This window comes from Toxorhynchites rutilus, chromosome 2 (assembly GCF_029784135.1).
Source record: "Toxorhynchites rutilus septentrionalis strain SRP chromosome 2, ASM2978413v1, whole genome shotgun sequence".
Taxonomy (NCBI): domain Eukaryota; kingdom Metazoa; phylum Arthropoda; class Insecta; order Diptera; family Culicidae; genus Toxorhynchites; species Toxorhynchites rutilus.
In genome coordinates this window covers 63,231,306-63,249,617 of record NC_073745.1, presented here as the reverse complement: position 1 = coordinate 63,249,617, position 18,312 = coordinate 63,231,306, and the positions used below count along the sequence as shown (strand labels likewise).

Sequence of the window (18,312 nt, the reverse complement as noted above, 5' to 3'; positions counted from 1 at the left end):
GCCGTTCATGTACGTTGAGTACGAGTACACACCACACTTTTTCTCATTAGTCACCAAATTTTCATATGAACGTTTGGCTGAAAATTGTTTCAAAAGTCTCTCATCACGCAAGACACAAACCTACTATATTTCATGTTCACCATTCCCCCTTCTATGCTAACCACACCACATCCGCATTTGCGCCGGCCTTCCAATGACTGTTGAATGTTTACCTAGTCTTTGGAGAAACATGCTCCCATCATGGAAGGTTACTTGTTGTGGCGCATAGAATTGAAGCATAAAGAGAGCGCGCGAGCGCTTTTGTTTTTCTGTTTTCCGTGCTGCCTTGTTCCGCCGCGCAACATGCGCATGTATTGGCGGCGCACGAGAGCCCGCTGGCTGGGAGCACCGTCACTGCGGGAAACCTGTTCCGAGTTTGGCTGCGCTCACGATCTTTGTGCGCTGTTTAGTACGATCGACCCAACGGTTCTCTTCGGACGTTCTTTCGCGAGTGCGTGGTGCCTAGCTGTTGCTGTTGTGTGGTGGCGGGCGCGCTTTGTCAGTTCTAATTATTAATTAATCCGTGAAATTTCCTGTGCGTGTGTGTGCTCTTTTCGGGCGAAATTAGACGGATTATTAATCGGGGGTAGGTTGCACTTGCTACACCACGGATGCGAGTCTAGCGCCTTTGGGGCATGCTGGGCGCTATTGGAGGTTCCCAACTGCATATGGAAGAGAGCTAAGAAAGCGAGAAGATGGTTGGGTTCATTGTGTTTGTCGGGTGTAAACATGGCGTCTAGAGTGATCGTTGCTTTGGTGGAACTGCATTTCTGCCTCTTCCGCACGGTGCTATTAAGAATTCCAGGATAATCGATATCCGCTGATGGATGGAAGCGACAGTAAACGGTGACGGTGCAATCACGAAGGTTAATTACTTATCGGCGGCCTGATGGTGCGAAATTGCCTGTGGATATTTCAGAAGCCGACCGTAAAGAAGTCATTAAATGCCGCAAATGGCAATCGAAGTGGCTCAACGAGTTCTCAATATCCGATTTGACGACAGATCGCGGAGTGTGTGCTTAAACCCGTGAAGAGCTATTAAATGAGCGAGAGTGCGACCAACTGTCCCAACCGACACTGCGTCGCGTTGTCAACGAGATAGCGACTGCAACTTCTCGAATATGTAAAGTGAGCAGTCAATACATCACGCATCTCGAGCCTTACCTCAAAGGGGTGAAGATAAATTAAAAATTCCGCTTGCTGGCTGGCTTTTTTGCATGCATAAAAATTTTACCTTCTTTTTTGTTTGGCTCAAAACCAGTCTTTGGCTGCGATCGGCGATCTCGTTGAGTGTTCTTTTTTTTCCTCTTATTTTGTGCGCTAGTGTGTGGGTTCGCCAGGTTTTCAAACGGCCTCTGCGAAGTGCGAAGGTATGTGTGTGCGCAGGAGCGTGTGAAGGTGTATCAATGAAGAATTACTCCCGAGGAATACCAATTGCGCAAAACGACGACGACCAGCGCGAGGAAAGTAAGTCCAAAGTCGTGGAGAACAGCAGCAGCAGCAGCAGCAGCAGCATCAGCAAGAGGAAGAAGGACTAGAAAACAACAACAGAAGGAATAATCCACTGCTTCTTCTTTCTCTGTGCAAGTTTGCTGATGCAGTTTGTTGGCTGTGGGACGGGAAAAGTCAACGTAAATAAATTCAAGTGAGCTCGGTGACGGTACAAGCAGCGAACATCGGCCAGCACAGGAGAAAGGAAGGCACGCGTAACGGAGCCCTTAAGGAAGTGGCAGCACATTGGGGGTGCCGCCTGTAAAAGGTTGGTCAAAATTAAGCTTGACATCGGATGTATTTTATTTCCAAACTCATTTAACAAGAACTGTGTAGAATGTCATAGGCTACGATCACTGTCTTCAAACAATTATTGGCTCTGAAGTTTAGTATTTGCAGTCGTACGGACGTGTGGTATGAATGGACATCTAATTTGAATTCTATTGCATTCTGATAGAGATAACACTTGGCGACAAACAAGGTACCTTGTCGCCGTGAAACAAAAATGCAAATAAATAAGTCGCAATTCATCCGCACAGCCCTCGAAAGCGGAACAGTAACGGTCAGTTTTGACCCATTATTCTTTTTCTACTCCAATTTTAAAAACAATCGCCGAAAATAATTCGCTGAAATTCAAAGTGTGGAAGCACAAGCGACGCGATTTACATATATTAACGTGGGAAAATTAAACGACGCTAAAAAGAGCGGCAAACAGAAATTACGAAAAGAAAGTACCAATCGACTTGTGCTGTGAGCGAGTGACCCTTATATTGTTGGAATTAAATTTAAAAAAATCATACTTTCAATTACTCGCATTCCTACGCTTGTACATCTTTTTTTTGTGCTACGTGAAAAACTGTATTCGGCCAACGTCCATCAACGAGACGGTAATTATGCTAATTAAATTGTTTGCATACTTGACAAGCAGTTCACGAGCCGCGGGCTTTGGTGTATTTGTTTGTTTTTCATTCGTACAATGTTGGGTTCATTTCTTTTTTTCCGCGACAATCGAAATGTGAAGTTTAACTCAAGAATAAATTATTCGCGAAGTTCATCGAATTATCATAGAACAAAGACATACGGATTAAAATATATTGGGTCTACTTACGCTCATATTCAACTTTTTGTTGACTCTACAGTGGTAGACATTCGTTTAACAGCACTTATTTTTTTACAAAAATAAAATAATCTTTCATAAAGGACATATCTCAATTATTTTAATATGATACATCTATCACAAACAATACGCCTTCATTTTTTGGATGAACGCTCAGAACATGCCAGCCAAAATAACTCAAAGATTTTCTATGAAAATGTTATCAAATGGGTAAAATTTTTGTTTGATCGCTTTTAAGGTCTTCAATGTTCACATTGTTTCCCTTAACTATCTTCACAAATTTCAAGCAAACTATGGGTGGGTTATACGTATGATATAACCGCATGCTTGACGTAGGACTGCCGTTGGCTTAGTAATCATTTGTGTTTTTTCAATTGGCAGTAATCGCACCTCGGAGGTTCCACATTGGGGCGAATATCGCCGCTGCGCAGAGCTATCTTTTGTGTGTATTGATTGAATTATTGATTAAACTAGTGAATGAATTGAAAAATTTACGAATTCAATTGCAAACAAATCCCAATGAAAATGAAAATGACCCTCTCAAAAGCATAGTATTATGTTTGCTTCCGATTGTGAGAACATTTTTGAAAGAAAAATGTGGTTTTTTGGCAGCGTTCATTTCCCTCGATGCCTGATTCAGGGCAAGAGGTCAAGGATTTGACCACTGTAATACAGAGGAATTGCAGAAGCATCATTCCTAAACTAGATCAGTTTAAATTTTTAGTTCACAGCTCTAACTGTGATGTATTTTCTCTCTGTGCAACATGGCTTTCTTCAGCCGATGAGCTGAATTTCCACGATTTCAACATTATTCGCCTCGATCGAAATGACTCGTTTGGTGGCGTACTATTGGGGATCAAAAAATGCCACTCCTTCTATAGAGTCACTCTCCCATCGATGACAGGCATTGAAGTTGTTGCTTGCCAGACACAAATCAATGGCAAAGACCTCTGCATTGCTTCGATATATATCCCTCCCAGAACTACGGTAGGCCGCCATCAGTTCTTTGATACTATCGAGGCAATGCCGGAGCCGCGGGTAATCTTAGGTGATTTCAACTCCCATGGAACAGCATGGGGATCACTCTACGATGACAACCGTGCCACTTTGATTTATGATCTGTGCGACAACTTCAAATTGACAGTTTTGAATACTGGGGAAGCAACCAGAATAGCCAACCCTCCTGCACGGGCAAGCATGCTAGACATATCTCTATGCTCTTCTTCGTTATCCCTGGATTGCATGTGGAAGGTAATCCAAGATCCCCACGGTAGTGATCACCTACCAATAATTTTATCGATCGCTAATGAATCAAGCTTTCGTGAGTCAGTCAATATTTCGTATGACCTCACGAAGAATATTGACTGGAGAACATTTGCGGAAATAATATCTGAAGCAATTGTTTCAATGCATGAACTTCCTCCACTCGAAGAGTATAACTTTATATCGAGTTTGATTTACGAAAGCGCACTTCAAGCTCAAAAGAAACGTGTACCGGCTACCACTTTCCGACGTCGTCCTCCATCACTTTGGTGGGACAAGGAATGTTCAAAGGTCTACCTTGAAAAATCATCCGCTTTCAAAAAATTCAGGAAAACTGGATTAGTGGAATGGTTTCTAAAGTACCAAGCTCTAGAAGCCAAACTAAAAGGTTTGATTAAAGCAAAAAAGCGTGAATATTGGCGGAAGTTCGTCAATGGTTTGTCAAGAGAGACCGCTATGAGCACTCTTTGGAATACGGCTAGGAAAATGCGTGGCTGGAACCATACAAACGAAAGTGAGGAATACTCTGACCGTTGGATTTTTAACTTTGCAAGGAAGGTTTGCCCCGACACCGCTCCTGCACAATACATCGTACGCGACATTCCACTTCAAAGCGATTATGAGAATTTTTCGATGGTGGAATTCTCAATTGCCCTTCTCTCATGTAACAATTCAGCTCCGGGGTCGGACAAGATTAAATTCAACATGTTGAAGAAACTTCCCGACTTGGCAAAACAGCGTTTGCTGAACTTGTTCAACAAGTTTCTGGAGCTGAATATTGTCCCGCATGACTGGAGACAAGTGAGAGTGATAGCCATACGGAAACCCAACAAGCCGGCTTGCGATCACAACTCGTATAGGCCGATTGCAATGTTATCCTGTATTCGTAAATTGTTAGAGAAAATGATTCTACTTCGTTTGGACAAGTGGGTCGAAACGAACAATTTGCTGTCAAATACGCAGTTTGGCTTCCGCCGAGGTAAAGGGACAAATGATTGTCTCGCGCTGCTATCTTCTGAAATCCAAATCGCATTTGCTCGCAAAGAACAAATGGCTTCCGTTTTTCTCGATATCAAAGGGGCATTTGATTCAGTTTCCATGGAAATTCTCTCAGAGAAGCTTCATAATCGTGGACTTTCACCAATTCTCAATAATTTCCTGTACAATTTACTGTCAGAGAAGCACATGATTTTCTCTCATGGCAGCTCGAAATCTTCTCGTTACAGTTTTATGGGCCTACCACAAGGCTCCTGCCTAAGCCCCCTCTTGTACAGTTTTTACGTCAATGATATGGATGATTGTCTAACTAGAGACTGCACGTTGAGACAACTTGCAGACGATGGAGTTATTTCCATCCCGTCGTTCTGCAAAAGTCGTTGCAAGATACCCTGAACAATCTGTTCACGTGGGCCCTCAAGCTGGGTATCGAATTCTCTACGGAGAAAACTGAAATGGTCGTCTTTTCTAGGAAGCACGAGCCCGCCCAATTCCAGCTTCACCTATCCGGCAAAACGATCCAACACTCTATGTTTTTCAAATACCTGGGTGTATATTTTGATTCTAAGTGTACCTGGGGGAGACACATTGCGTATTTGAAACTGAAATGCCAGCAAAGAATCAATTTTCTCCAAACAATTACCGGAACATGGTGGGGTGCCCATCCAGGAGACCTCATTCAGTTGTACAAAACAACGATATAATCAGTGTTAGAATATGGCAGTTTTTGCTTCCGATCAGCTGCCAGGATTCATATTCTCAAGCTGGAGAGAATACAATATCGTTGCTTGCGTATAGCCATGGGGTGTTTGCATTCGACACATACGATGAGTCTCGAAGTTTTGGCAGGAGTACCCCCGCTTACTCTTCGGTTCACAGAATTATCCTACAGATTTCTCATCCGTTGCAAGATCATGAATCCATTGGTGATTGATAACTTCGAAAATCTACTCCAACTGACTCCTCAGTCAAGTTTTATGTCTTTATACCATGAGTACCTTACCCACGACGTGCACCCTTCACCAGGCATCTCCAACCAAGTTTGCTTCCCATACTTTTGCAATTCCTCTGTCATTTTTGATCTGTCCATGCGACAAAAAATCCATGGAATCCCAGATCACCTACGCTCCGATTCTATTCCGCCGATATTTTCGGCAGAATATGGGAAAGTTAGATCTGATAAAATGTTCTTTACTGACGGTTCATTCATAAACGGGTCCACTGGCTTCGGCATCTTCAATGAAAATTCCAGTGCCTCTTTCAAACTCAAAGATCCTTGTTCCGTGTATGTCGCTGAACTGGGTGCGATATACTACGCACTGGGGATCATTGAAACATTGCCCATCGACCACTATTTTATTTTTTCAGACAGTCTCAGCTTAATAGAGGCAATCCGCTCAATGAAAGTTGATAAATGCTCATCTTATTTCCTAATAAGAATAAGACAACTATTGAGTGTTTTGGTCGAAAAATTATTCAAGATTACCTTAGCATGGGTTCCCTCTCATTGCTCGATTCCGGGGAATGAGAAAGCGGACTCGCTAGCTAAGGTGGGCGCTTTAGAAGGCACACTTTTTGAAAGGCAAATTGCTTATGATGAATTTTTCCACATTCCTCGTCAGTATACGCTCGTATGTTGGCAGCGCATGTGGAGTGAAGATGAGTTCGGTCGTTGGTTACACACGATTATCCCTAAGGTCTCGACGAGTGCATGGTTCAAGAGATTGAATGTAGGTCGTGATTTCATTCGCGTGAAATCTCGGCTTATGTCCAATCACTACAACCTAAACGCGCATCTCTATCGCATTGGGCTCGCAGCAAACAATCTTTGTGATTGTGGCGATGGCTACCACGACATCGAGCATGTTGTCTGGTCGTGTATCCGGTTCCATGCTGCTCGCTCTCAGCTCTCTAGAGCACTGAGAGCACAAGGCAGACAATCGGAGATCCCCGTCCGGGATATCTTAGGTAGCCGTGATCCTGATCTTCTGCTTCATCTATACCTGTTCCTCAGAAACGCCGATGTCAACGTTTAATGATGTTTCCTTCGTTGTGTCCCCGTTTCATATCCCTCCTATCCGATCGATAAACTTTTACTTAGTCGCGGCAATACATACACACACTCTTTACAGATGCACGGGCCGAAGGTTGTGCAGTCCACTGATCATTCAACAAGAGCCAAAGGTTGTACCGCTCATGACAACTCTACACGAGCTGATGATTGCGCCGGCTAGTGACCATTCTATCCTGGATTCCTCGAGTCGAGAAAGACGCACCACGCTAGATATGGGGTACAGACTAGGGGGGCGTTGCTGATTAATGGTCAGCTGCATCCCAATAGGAGGTATCCCGTGTCGGACACACGTACAGAGCATCGAAGACTGCAACATACCAATTATGAGAACACTTGTAATACTAACCTCGAGCCAACCGCGAGTAATCGGTTACATATTACTAACATAGTTGTAAGCAAACATTGTCGAAATATTGAACTCCCGGCCCCGTTAGGCTGACGCCATATGAGCCTTAATAAAAATATATATTTTGGATAAAAAAAAAAAATAAATCCCAATTTAGGTTAATTTATGCATTATAGTAGTGGTTATCGCAACAAATAGTTATCAACATTTTACCTAATCATCAAACGGTATGTCACATAATGTGAGCTGAACTGACGACAAGAAGGGATATCTTCCAATGCAGTCTTGAAAAACCGAACCAAAGTGTTGCATTTGTACCCGCTCTTGTAGACCGTATTAGCAAAACGACTTCTGGAGTACTGCCGGCTTGCATGTATCTGCAATTCCGATTTTCCCAACTTCTTGGTTTCGGAATCTGTGTTGGGAAAATACATTCCGGTTTGCAAAAATGTAAACGAGTACAAAAGTACTCGCAGCTTGCATCTAATTTACAAAGCCAATATCCCCAGACTCCATGGTTTTAAAGTCTTTGCTAGGGAAACTCATTCCGTTCGGCAGAAATGCATGAGAATACGAAAGTACCCGCACCATGCATCTATTATGCAATGCCGATTTCCCCTGGGTCATTGCTTTTAATATTTGTGTTGGGGAAACTCATACTGGTCCGCAGAAATGCATGCGGGTAAAAAAGTTCCCGCTCCTTGAAAAAAGCCGATTTACCTTGGCTCCATGGTTTTAAAATTTGTGTTAAGGAAACATTCGCAAAGAAAACGCAAAGAAGTACAGAAGTATCCGCAGCTTGCATATATTTTGCAATGACAATATCCCCAGGCTCCGTGGTTTAGAAGTCTGTGTTAGGGAAACTCATTCCGTTCGGCAGAAATGCATGAGAATACAAACAGTTATCACTGAACACTTGTGTTGAGTAGACGCATTCACAGAGAGATCGCTTTGAAAGGAATAAGAAGTTATTTGCGTAGTAGGGGTTTAAAGCTTGAAAAATCAGGCCCCCATCTATTAATATGGATACGCTAAGAGCCCACACGTTCTACATTGATATCCGTAGCATACAAAGTTGAGGGATGAGACCATCTTTGCGTTTATCGCAAAACAATTGAAGCTGACCCCTCAAGATGTTACTGCCATACAAATCGACAAAGTCGAAGGAAAGGTATTCGTAGAGATGCAGACACAGGAAAGAGTGGAAGAGGTCGTGGAACAGTACGATGGCAAATTTGAGCTGAACAACAATGGTACCATCCATCGTATCAGATTGTACGTTGAGGATGGGGGAACGGACGTAAAGCTGCACCACTTACCTCCAAAAATGCCTGACCAATGGATCTCTGAATACTTCTCTACATACGGTGAGATCATCAGCGTAAAGCACGAGATGTGCCGTTCGGAGTTCTTCTCGCAGATACCAAGTGGGATACGAATAGTCCGTATACGAATAAACCATTCTATTCCTTCCTTCGTGAACGTAAGAGGATACAACACACACGTCACCTATACACATCAAATCCAAACATGCCGACACTGCAATCAAGAGGTTCACTTCGGATCAAGTTGTGCACAAAATCGAACACTTTTACAAATTCAAAACAAATCGTCATCACTCTACTCCGACGTTGTCGCTGGCCCGGGAAAGGCTAGCGCAAACGAAGCTCAGAAACGACCAGCATCATCGCTTGAAGACCACAGCAATCGAGACAAAGCACCGAAGATTTCAACCGATACCACGAATGCAAAAATCACAACTGAAGCAATATCCAGCAAATACAAGGCAACGAAAGAATACGACATACCAACAAATGTAAGTGACAACTTAGGCCACTCAAGGGCTACACCAACAAGCAGCCGATCAAACTCACTTACCCGACTATCCGAGAGAGGCGTTATGGAGATTTCCGATGATGAATCCTCGGAAAGGCTACGGCGCTCAACAAGAACTTCGCACCAAGCGGCAAGTAAACTCGTAATCGATCATGCAAGAAATAAACAGTAGACAAACCTTCTCTTATACTCTCGCAACTATCAATCTGAACGGTATCAGTAACGAAAACAAAATAAACTCTCTCAAGTCACTTATATATACACTAGACCTAGATATACTTTGCATGCAGGAAGTTATCAATGAAAATCTCTGTATTCCCGGCTATAATATTACATTCAATATAAGCGAAACTTGTCGTGGTACGGCTTTTGCTATACGAAATGGAATTAAAATAATCAGTGTGTCCCGGAGCCTGGATTCTCGTATATTATGCATCAATCTAGAGCATGACGTTCGAATTTTAAATATTTATGCCCCATCTGGATCAAATAACCGATCGGCGCGTGAAGAGTTCTTCAATCAAACCGTGCCCAGATTCATGCAAGATTACCCTCCATACACTATATTGCTGGGAGATTTCAACTCCATAGTTAATCCAGCTGACGCCACTGGAATATCAAATATGAGTCCGGCTCTAAAAAGATTATGTGAAAGGCTAAACTTCAAAGATGTGTGGAGAGAATTCAACACGCAAAATGATTACACTTTTGTGCGTGGTCGGTCGATGTCAAGGATCGATAGAATCTATGTCACTCCAAACTGCTTACCCAACGTACGATACTGCAAGTTACAAGCGAACAGTTTTAGCGATCACAAAGGAGTTGTTATGCGCATTGTACTACCTATACGCATACAAAGAACTCATAGACCATTCTTTAGGGTGAATAAGCATTTACTGTCTGATCAAAATATGAATGAGCTCAGATATAAATGGGCTTACTGGACACGACAGAGAAGGCATTACGCAACATGGGCGGATTGGTGGTCTTCGTATACCAAAGGGAAAATTGCGTCGTTTTTCAAATGGAAAAATTCTATCGCTATTCGGACATTCAACAACACAATGGGTTTTTACCACACGTGCCTGAAAAATGCATACGAAAAGCACAAGGATCAAGACTGCACACCAGAAATAAATAAAATCAAAGCCATAATGTTACTAAAACAGAAAAAATTCACAAATAGCAGGAAGAACACGAATCTTCGTTTTCTTGGAGGAGAAGACGTTTCCATATTTCAACTGGCAGATCAAGCTAACAGAAGAAGAGAAACCAGCGTAACATCCTTGACGATCGATGGGCAATCTATAACCAACACAGATAACATACGCAGCTATATCTTGGAACACTATCAGAGTTCATTTCATGAGGACGAGATTGAGGATGACGATCGTTTTCTTCCGGCAAGGACGATGATGGAAAATCTGAATGAAAATAACCACTTGATGGAAGATTTTGGAGAAGATGAAATTTATGCAGTCATTAAAGGATCAGCACCAAACAAGTCACCAGGAAAGGATGGTCTTACCAGGGAGTTTTATCTGAAAGCATGGGATATAATAAAGAACGAATTCACACTTGTAATAAATGAAATCAAAAACGGTTACGTGAGGGATGATTTACAGGATGGAATAATAGTTCTAGTTAAAAAGAAAGGAGGAGATAATAGCATCAGCTCATTGCGTCCGATCACTTTACTGAATGTGGACTACAAAGTACTGAGTAGAGTTTTGAAGCAGCGGGTGGAAAAAATTGCAACAACGGTACTTTCAAGTCACCAGAAGTGCAGCAACGGAAAAAACACGATATTCGAAGCGGTCTGCACAGTCAGGGATCATATTGCTCTATCCAAACAAGAAAGAAACGGCGGAATCGTAGTTGCATGTGACCTGAGTAATGCATTCGACAGAGTTAGCCGTTCATTTCTCTTGAAAAATATGAGAATGATGGGCTTCAATAGACAGTTTGTAGATCTGTTAGAAAATTTAGCTATGAAAACCAACTCTCAGCTGATCATCAACGGTCAAGTTACCGAACTTTTCTCGATAAAGAAATCGGTACGACAAGGCGACCCCTTGAGTATGCTGCTTTTCGTCATCTATCTGCAACCTTTGCTGGACAATCTTGCTGAGATTTGTAGCGCTACAAGAGAATGTGTGATAGCTTATGCAGATGACATCACTATAATTATTCGATGCCCTTCAAAAATTGATCGTATCCTAACATGTTTTCAACAGTTCGAGAAGGCTGCAGGAGCAAAGCTAAATATGAGAAAAACTGAGGCTATGGATATTGGACCAGGGATACAACACTGGGAAGGTTTTGCGAAGAAAGATGAAATCAAAGTTTTGGGAGTACGGTTCAAAAACAACATAAAAGACACTGTCTGCCTCAATTGGGATAAAATATACCACAATATAAATTCACTTATATGGATGAATCGACCGAGAATAGTGAACATCAAGCAGAAAGTTGTGTTGTTAAACACATTTATCTGCTCTAAAATGTGGTATATGGCTTCGATATTGCCTATCCCAAACAGATATGTTGGAATGATAACGAAGAAAATTGGATATTTTTTGTGGGCAGGCGTTCCAGCTCAGCGTGTTAGGATGACAGATGTAGTGCGACCAAAGAAACAAGGTGGTTTGGGACTCCATTCACCAAATCTAAAAACTAAAGCCCTTATGGTTAATCGCTATATCAGAACGAGATCAGTTTTGCCGTCCATGGAATCATATTCCCAACAAACTCCAGCAGATCTACTCCACATAGGAATAATTAGAACAATAATGGGTAGTTTACCACAGAGTCATTTAGATAATCCGGAGGCCATGACGATCTATCAGCATCTTTTAGATCAGTTGCCGCCGGTGAAAATTACAGAACAGGTGACAAGAAGTTGGAAACATGTTTGGAAAAATATCAACCACAAAAAGCTGACCTCAGACGAGAAATCCACATACTTCCTACTAGTGCATGGAAAAATACCACATAACGATATGCTGTACCACCAAGAACGGCGACCAGATCCTAATTGTGGCTTCTGCGGGGAGAGAGAAACCTTGGAACATAAATTTACATCGTGCCGAAGAATAAATCAATTATGGGAGCACGTCAAGATAGTAATGGGAAGAACATTTCAACAAACTGGAATTAATTTCAAAGATTTTCACTATCCAATACTTAGAGGTAGAAACAATGGAGAAAAAGCAAAAATTATGAAAATATTCATAAGATATATTATGTATTTTTTGGAAACTCCTGACGAAAGTACAAATAATGTTACACTAAAAAGCTACATTGATATGTATACATAAAAATCTGTAAATAAAGCAATATTGATAATGGTCAAAAAAAAAATCGACCTGTAAAAAAAAAAAAAGAATACAAAAGTACCCGCTGCTTGCATTTATTTTGCAATGCCGATTTCCCCAGGCTCCATGGTTCAGAAGTCTGTGTTAGGGAAGCAACCATTCATTCCAGCGATCCTACCTTAATCGTTGCGCAAACATAACTGAGTGGATTTGCGAGTGGCACTCGCTTATATACCGATTGGTGGGATTTCAATAACCTGTTTTGAAAGTAATTTTAAGACTGTTGAAACAAGTTTCTAGATCAAAAAGTGACAAGCATATAACGCGTAGACATTTTATCTTTCGAATGAAGTGTTTGTCATATCATTTCGTTCAGCTATTGAGGAGGTAATAACGCTCAAATCTCGTTGCTCCGGCGTAACGTTCTCATTTTCGAAACTTTGAACTTACACCCCAGTATAGAAATGAGAGACGTAGTCCTACGTCTAAAACTTTCAATGGAATCTAAATACCAGAAATCATCTAATATCTAGATTACTTTTTCGCCGTAGTTCGCCATAATTTATACAACCGATTAAATAAAAAAAAATTTATACAACCGAAATATGATAAAGGTATCACAGTAGCCTTCTTTGGAATTAAAATCCCATTGGCGTTTGCTCGATCGTGACTTATATGCGGCACAATTATTCACACCTAACCAAACACGGGGAACTAAAAACCCGACGCTCTCGTTTCCCAATCGGACACGTCTCGTGATTTGTCACATTTGTTTATTTTGAAGCGTGCGCCCGCTGCGTCTACCGCTGCGGCAACGTGTTCACTCTCCTCCGACTCCATTTTTTTAATATTATTCAAATGTGTTCACTGTCAACTTGGGTAAAAATAAAATCGAAGGTATGTTTAATGTCGACACAAGCGCGTAGGTGAGGGGAAATCGAATGCGCGATTATTTATCCATCGCCCTTTCGAATCGAATTGTGAGCCCCGAAACATGATCATGTTGGAGTACATCATTAGCAAGATTAATGGCATCGAAATACTTGGACCACTGTCACGCTGCTGCAATCGAATTGTTCCAGATCGATTGACGCTTGGTTTAAAGTGGCCCACAATTTTTAAGACAAAATAACACGGCTCATTCTACGCACGGTCATCAATTTTGGCGTAATCTTCGACGCTTTCACTTACTTGTTTTAAGCGCGGCGGAAATTCCCACACGTAAGTGACAACGCCGAGAGCACGTAACCGATGGGAAATAATTTCGAATCGATAATTATCATGTCCGAATGAATTTTCATTTCTCATTCATACAGTAAAAAGAGCACAAACATTCGCATGAACCGCATGGGAGACAGAAAAGTTGGCGATATTTTTCGATAATGGGGCTATGTCCAGTTCAATGGGGCCCGGTGACATTCGTCGGAAGAGTGCGGCCTCAATGTAACACAATTGCTTGAAAGCTGATCAAAGCTGGGGGAGATAGATTAACTTGTTCCGTATATTTCTGTGTGTTTCGAAACGCGTGGCTGTTCTCTCGGATTTTATTTCTGGGGTGGTCGAAACAGCTTTCACTCCAAGCTCGACCGAAACAAACTCGAACTCGAATGAAATTTATTGATCCGATCCGATGAAATTCGTTGAAAGTCCTGGACAGTTGTTGTTGTTGCATCGGATAAGCAAGTTTTTCTTACTTCGAGGTCATCGATTATAAATGAATGGTTGCAGTGACAACCTCACATATGAAATGCATAAGGAACGGAAAACAATTAAATGAACCACTTTCTCGTTGATTATTGTGTTCGAAAAATGCATTGTTTTTATCCGAGGACAAGCCTCATTTGTTGCCTACAATTAAATTGAATCCTGCGATCACAGAAGAGAAGTGAAAATACTTTCGGAAACGTGGCTAGACATTACCCAACAATTATTCTACATGTCGCACTATATTTATTGTTGGGCAATTTTGTTCAACATTACCAAGATGTTAATGAAATTTAATCAAAACTTTTAAAGGTTTGATACCCGTTTGACGTGGGACTACGTCTAACCGGAATATATGGAGGGTAAAATGAAAACCTAAACACAGAACATGCAGGACAAAATGAAAGATTTCGAATGCTTATAGCTCGAACATTTCGTACTGGATAGGAGAGATGTTTGCATCAATTGATAGGGAATATTTCTATGCATCTATCGCAACTAACAAAATGTTGTTTTTCATTAGATAAACAATTGAATAACTGTAAAATATTAGGCGTTATCTAAACGCCCTAACTGCATCGTTTTGATTGGCCCGATTTACGGTTTCCCTAACACAGCCATCAAAACCAAGTAGCCTTGGGGAAATCGGCATTGCAAATACATGAAAGTAGGGGGACTTTTGTTCTCATCGAAAAATGTTCCCTAACAGAGACTTTAAAACCAAGCAGCGAAATCGGCATTGCAAACACACGAAAGTAGGGGGAGCTTTTGTTCCCACCGAAATGTGTTCCCTAATAGAGATTTCTAAACCAAGGTGCCTGGAGAAATCGGTATTTCAAATTCATGCAAGTCGGGGGTATTTTTGTTCCGACTGGAATGTGTTTCCCTAACACAGACTTCAAATCCATGGAGCGTGGGGAAATCGGCATTGCGAATTCATACAAATCAGGGGTATTTTTGTTCCGATTGAACTTCAGAACCGAGGTTTCTGGGGAAATCGGCTCTGCAAATAAATGCAAACTGCGAGTACTTTTGTCCTCGCTTGCCTTTGTGCAGAGTGGAATATGTCTGTCCTAACATGATCTTCTAAACTTAGGAACCTGGGAAAATCGTGCATCGACACTAGAAGCGAATGAACTTCCCAGTTTCAAGCAAATTCGAGTTTCGAGAAGTATGTACACTTTTGGGATGTAAACTTCAGAGGGAAATGTAAAATAAAATAATCGTTTGATAATTTTTTTGTTGTCTTTATTGGAAAGATTTTCAGCCTTAGGCTGCTGGTTCATCAAACGTTTGATAATTCTTCCGTACATATATTTTGTTCTAGTCATCATACCAAACGTAAAAGGTCCGTCAATAAATTTACTTGTAACGAAGAACAATAAAAGAATTGACTTTACATGGCATTTGTTCATTTTTTTCACTCACAGAGCAAATATATTGAACTCAATTGAATTTGGAAACTGTTTCATTCAATCAAGAATTTAGTCAATACAAACGAATGATTGCTAAGCTAAGGTAGTTCCACGTCAACCTTGCGGTTATATCATAGATATAACCCACCCATTTTTTTTTTAATCAAAACTTATACAACTCATTGCATCTATATTTTGAGTTGATCAACTCGGGTAGAAAACAAAAATGTACCAACTCTATGCATGGCTAATGTATCAATTATTTTTCTGAATGTACAATTACCTGCCTGATGTTCCTTCGCGATGACGAATGCATAGTGTCGACATCTGAAAAAGACATTGGAGTTTATCAGCTTTTGCTAAACTGATAGTTTAGCTGGCCCGAATTATTTATTATTTTCATTGTCGCTTCCCAAAATTGGAACATGAAGCTCAATATCGTCTATACCAGGGATTCTCAAAGTGGTCGATATCGACCACTTGGGGTCGACATGAGCGAAAATTGATCCTGGTCTAAATCCAAGTCCAAAAATTGACCCCCATTAATTAACACAAGTCATGTTTGAAACTTTCAAGATACAGTATAAATTGTGTTGAGTGATCCAACTTTATTTCTAGTAGAAAGTATTATTGTGGTACTTTTCAAAAACTCAACAAAGAGATGAGCGCGTATAACTTCGCATGAGATGAAAAATTTGGCATTTGCGTTTTGAAATTTGTTTGAATCTAAATACACCCATTTACCAATTCAATTCAAAAGATTACATTAAGAGAAAATCATCAGGTTCATCTCATAACACTCCACAATGCTCCAGGAGATGTAATTAAGTGGAAATTATCATTTAGAGCTCGACAGTTATTCTCTAGACAAAAACTGTCTTCGACAAAGTTGTTACATACAATAGAGCGCTCATTTTTATGTTATCAAAAATAGGGTGACCAAAATTGTCGATGAAATAAAAATCTAACTTTCTTATCTTTATAGATAGAGGTGAACACTATGTTATTTTTTGTGTTTGAGTAAATTAAAATTGAAATCATGAGTTTTTGGGTAAAAAAACAGGAAGTGGGTTATATCTATGGTATAACCGCAAGGGTGACGTAGGACTATCGTTGATTTAGAGATCATTTGTTCGAAGTTGAATCTAAATCCATTCTGAATGAATGAATAAATGAATATTTGGGGGACTTCGAAAACGAGAGCGTTACGTTGGAGGTACAAGGTTTTATGCATCCAATATAGGATACGAAAAACCTTGTTTTGAAGAATAATCTTCAGAAGCTAACCTGCTAACTGTACTTGATTGACAAATCACAAACCCAAATGTAATATATGGATATTTTATGGATAGAAAACATTAAAATAAACTATTTCGCTTGAATGTAATTTTCAATTCCAAGGGGAACTGGCAGATTATTTTCCAGCAACGATTAGATATTTCCACATTTTACTGGAAGCCCACCAGTGGTTAATACTAACTCGATAACCACCTGTTAATAGTACTTGATTGAACAATATTTGGTCACAGTGTTACATGGATAGAAAACATTCAAATAAACTCTTTCACATGAATGTATTTTTAAATTCCCAGAGGAACTGGCAGATTATTTTCCAGCAATGATTAGATCTTTCCGGAACTTTCTCGATGCTGAATGGCATCCAAACGGAAAGAATTCTGCGCGTGTATGTGTCGATCCTTCGCCGTCCACCTCCTCCAGCACGTTAGGCAACGATGTTGTCTTGTCGATGTCCTCACGAAAAATGAATGTGTCTCACCACCAGAATATCGCTTAAGTATGCTTTTTGTGTGTGATTGAATCGAGAGAAGGTGTGGTTTACGATGGCAATTTGGAAGGCAAACTAGAGGGGAATGAACTCTCTGAGCTCGGAACTTTCGGCGACTGAGCAATAATCGATTGCGGGCGCATACAATATTGGATACGGAAATATCCTACTGATGGGGAAGAATAATCTTCTGAAGCTATCCTGTTAATTGCGATTGATTGAAAAACCACAAAACCAAATGTATTTGGTCACAGTGTTACATGGATAGAAAACATTCAATTAAACTCTTTCACATGAATATATTTTGAAAATTTCCAAAGGAACTGGCAGATTATTTTCAGTAACGATTAGATATTTCCACATTTTCCTCGATACTGGAAGCCCACCAGTGGTTAATGCCAACTCGATAACCACCTGTTAATAGCCGCGCGTGTATGTGTGTGTAGCGATGTCTTCCCAGGGAACCGTTTGTGGCATCACTCTCCTCCTGATAGATTCCCTTCTGGCCTAGGGTGCACAAACAGGCTCTTGGTGACACCGTTCATCCGCGCTTTCATGATAAATAAAGAGCTTCACCGCAACAGCGACAACATGCTCCAATCGCTGTTCAATTAGAACTGAGTGGATTTCCGAGCGCCGCTCGCTTATGTACCGATTGGTGATTTCAATAGCCTGTTTTGAAAGCAATTTTAAGACTATTGAAACAAGTTTTTGGATCAAAAAGTAACAAGTATATAACGCGTAGACATTTTATCTTTCGAATAAAGTGTTTATCATACCATTTCGTTCAGTTGTTTAGGAGCTATTAACGCTCAAAATCTCGGTCTCCGGCGTAACGCTTTCGTTTTCGAAACTTTGATTTTACACCCCGGTATAGAAATGAAAGACGTAGTCCTACGTCAAAAACGTCAATAACTTTAAGTAGGAT

General features: G+C 40.8%; 1 protein-coding gene across 4 annotated transcripts in view; it reads left to right on the top strand.

Moving 5' to 3' along the window:
* Nucleotides 1-337: 337 nt before the first annotated feature.
* LOC129768777 (uncharacterized) overlaps nucleotides 338-18,312 on the top strand; it is a 111,078-nt gene continuing 93,103 nt past the window's right edge. The window contains exons 1-2 of one of the 4 annotated variants that reach the window (XM_055770646.1): nucleotides 338-625; nucleotides 1,364-1,798. The gene's annotated coding sequence lies outside the window, so the exon portion shown is untranslated. Of the gene's footprint in view, nucleotides 1,799-18,312 lie in introns of all 4 variants that reach the window. The other 3 variants (XM_055770644.1, XM_055770643.1, XM_055770642.1) reach the window with 3 other exon arrangements.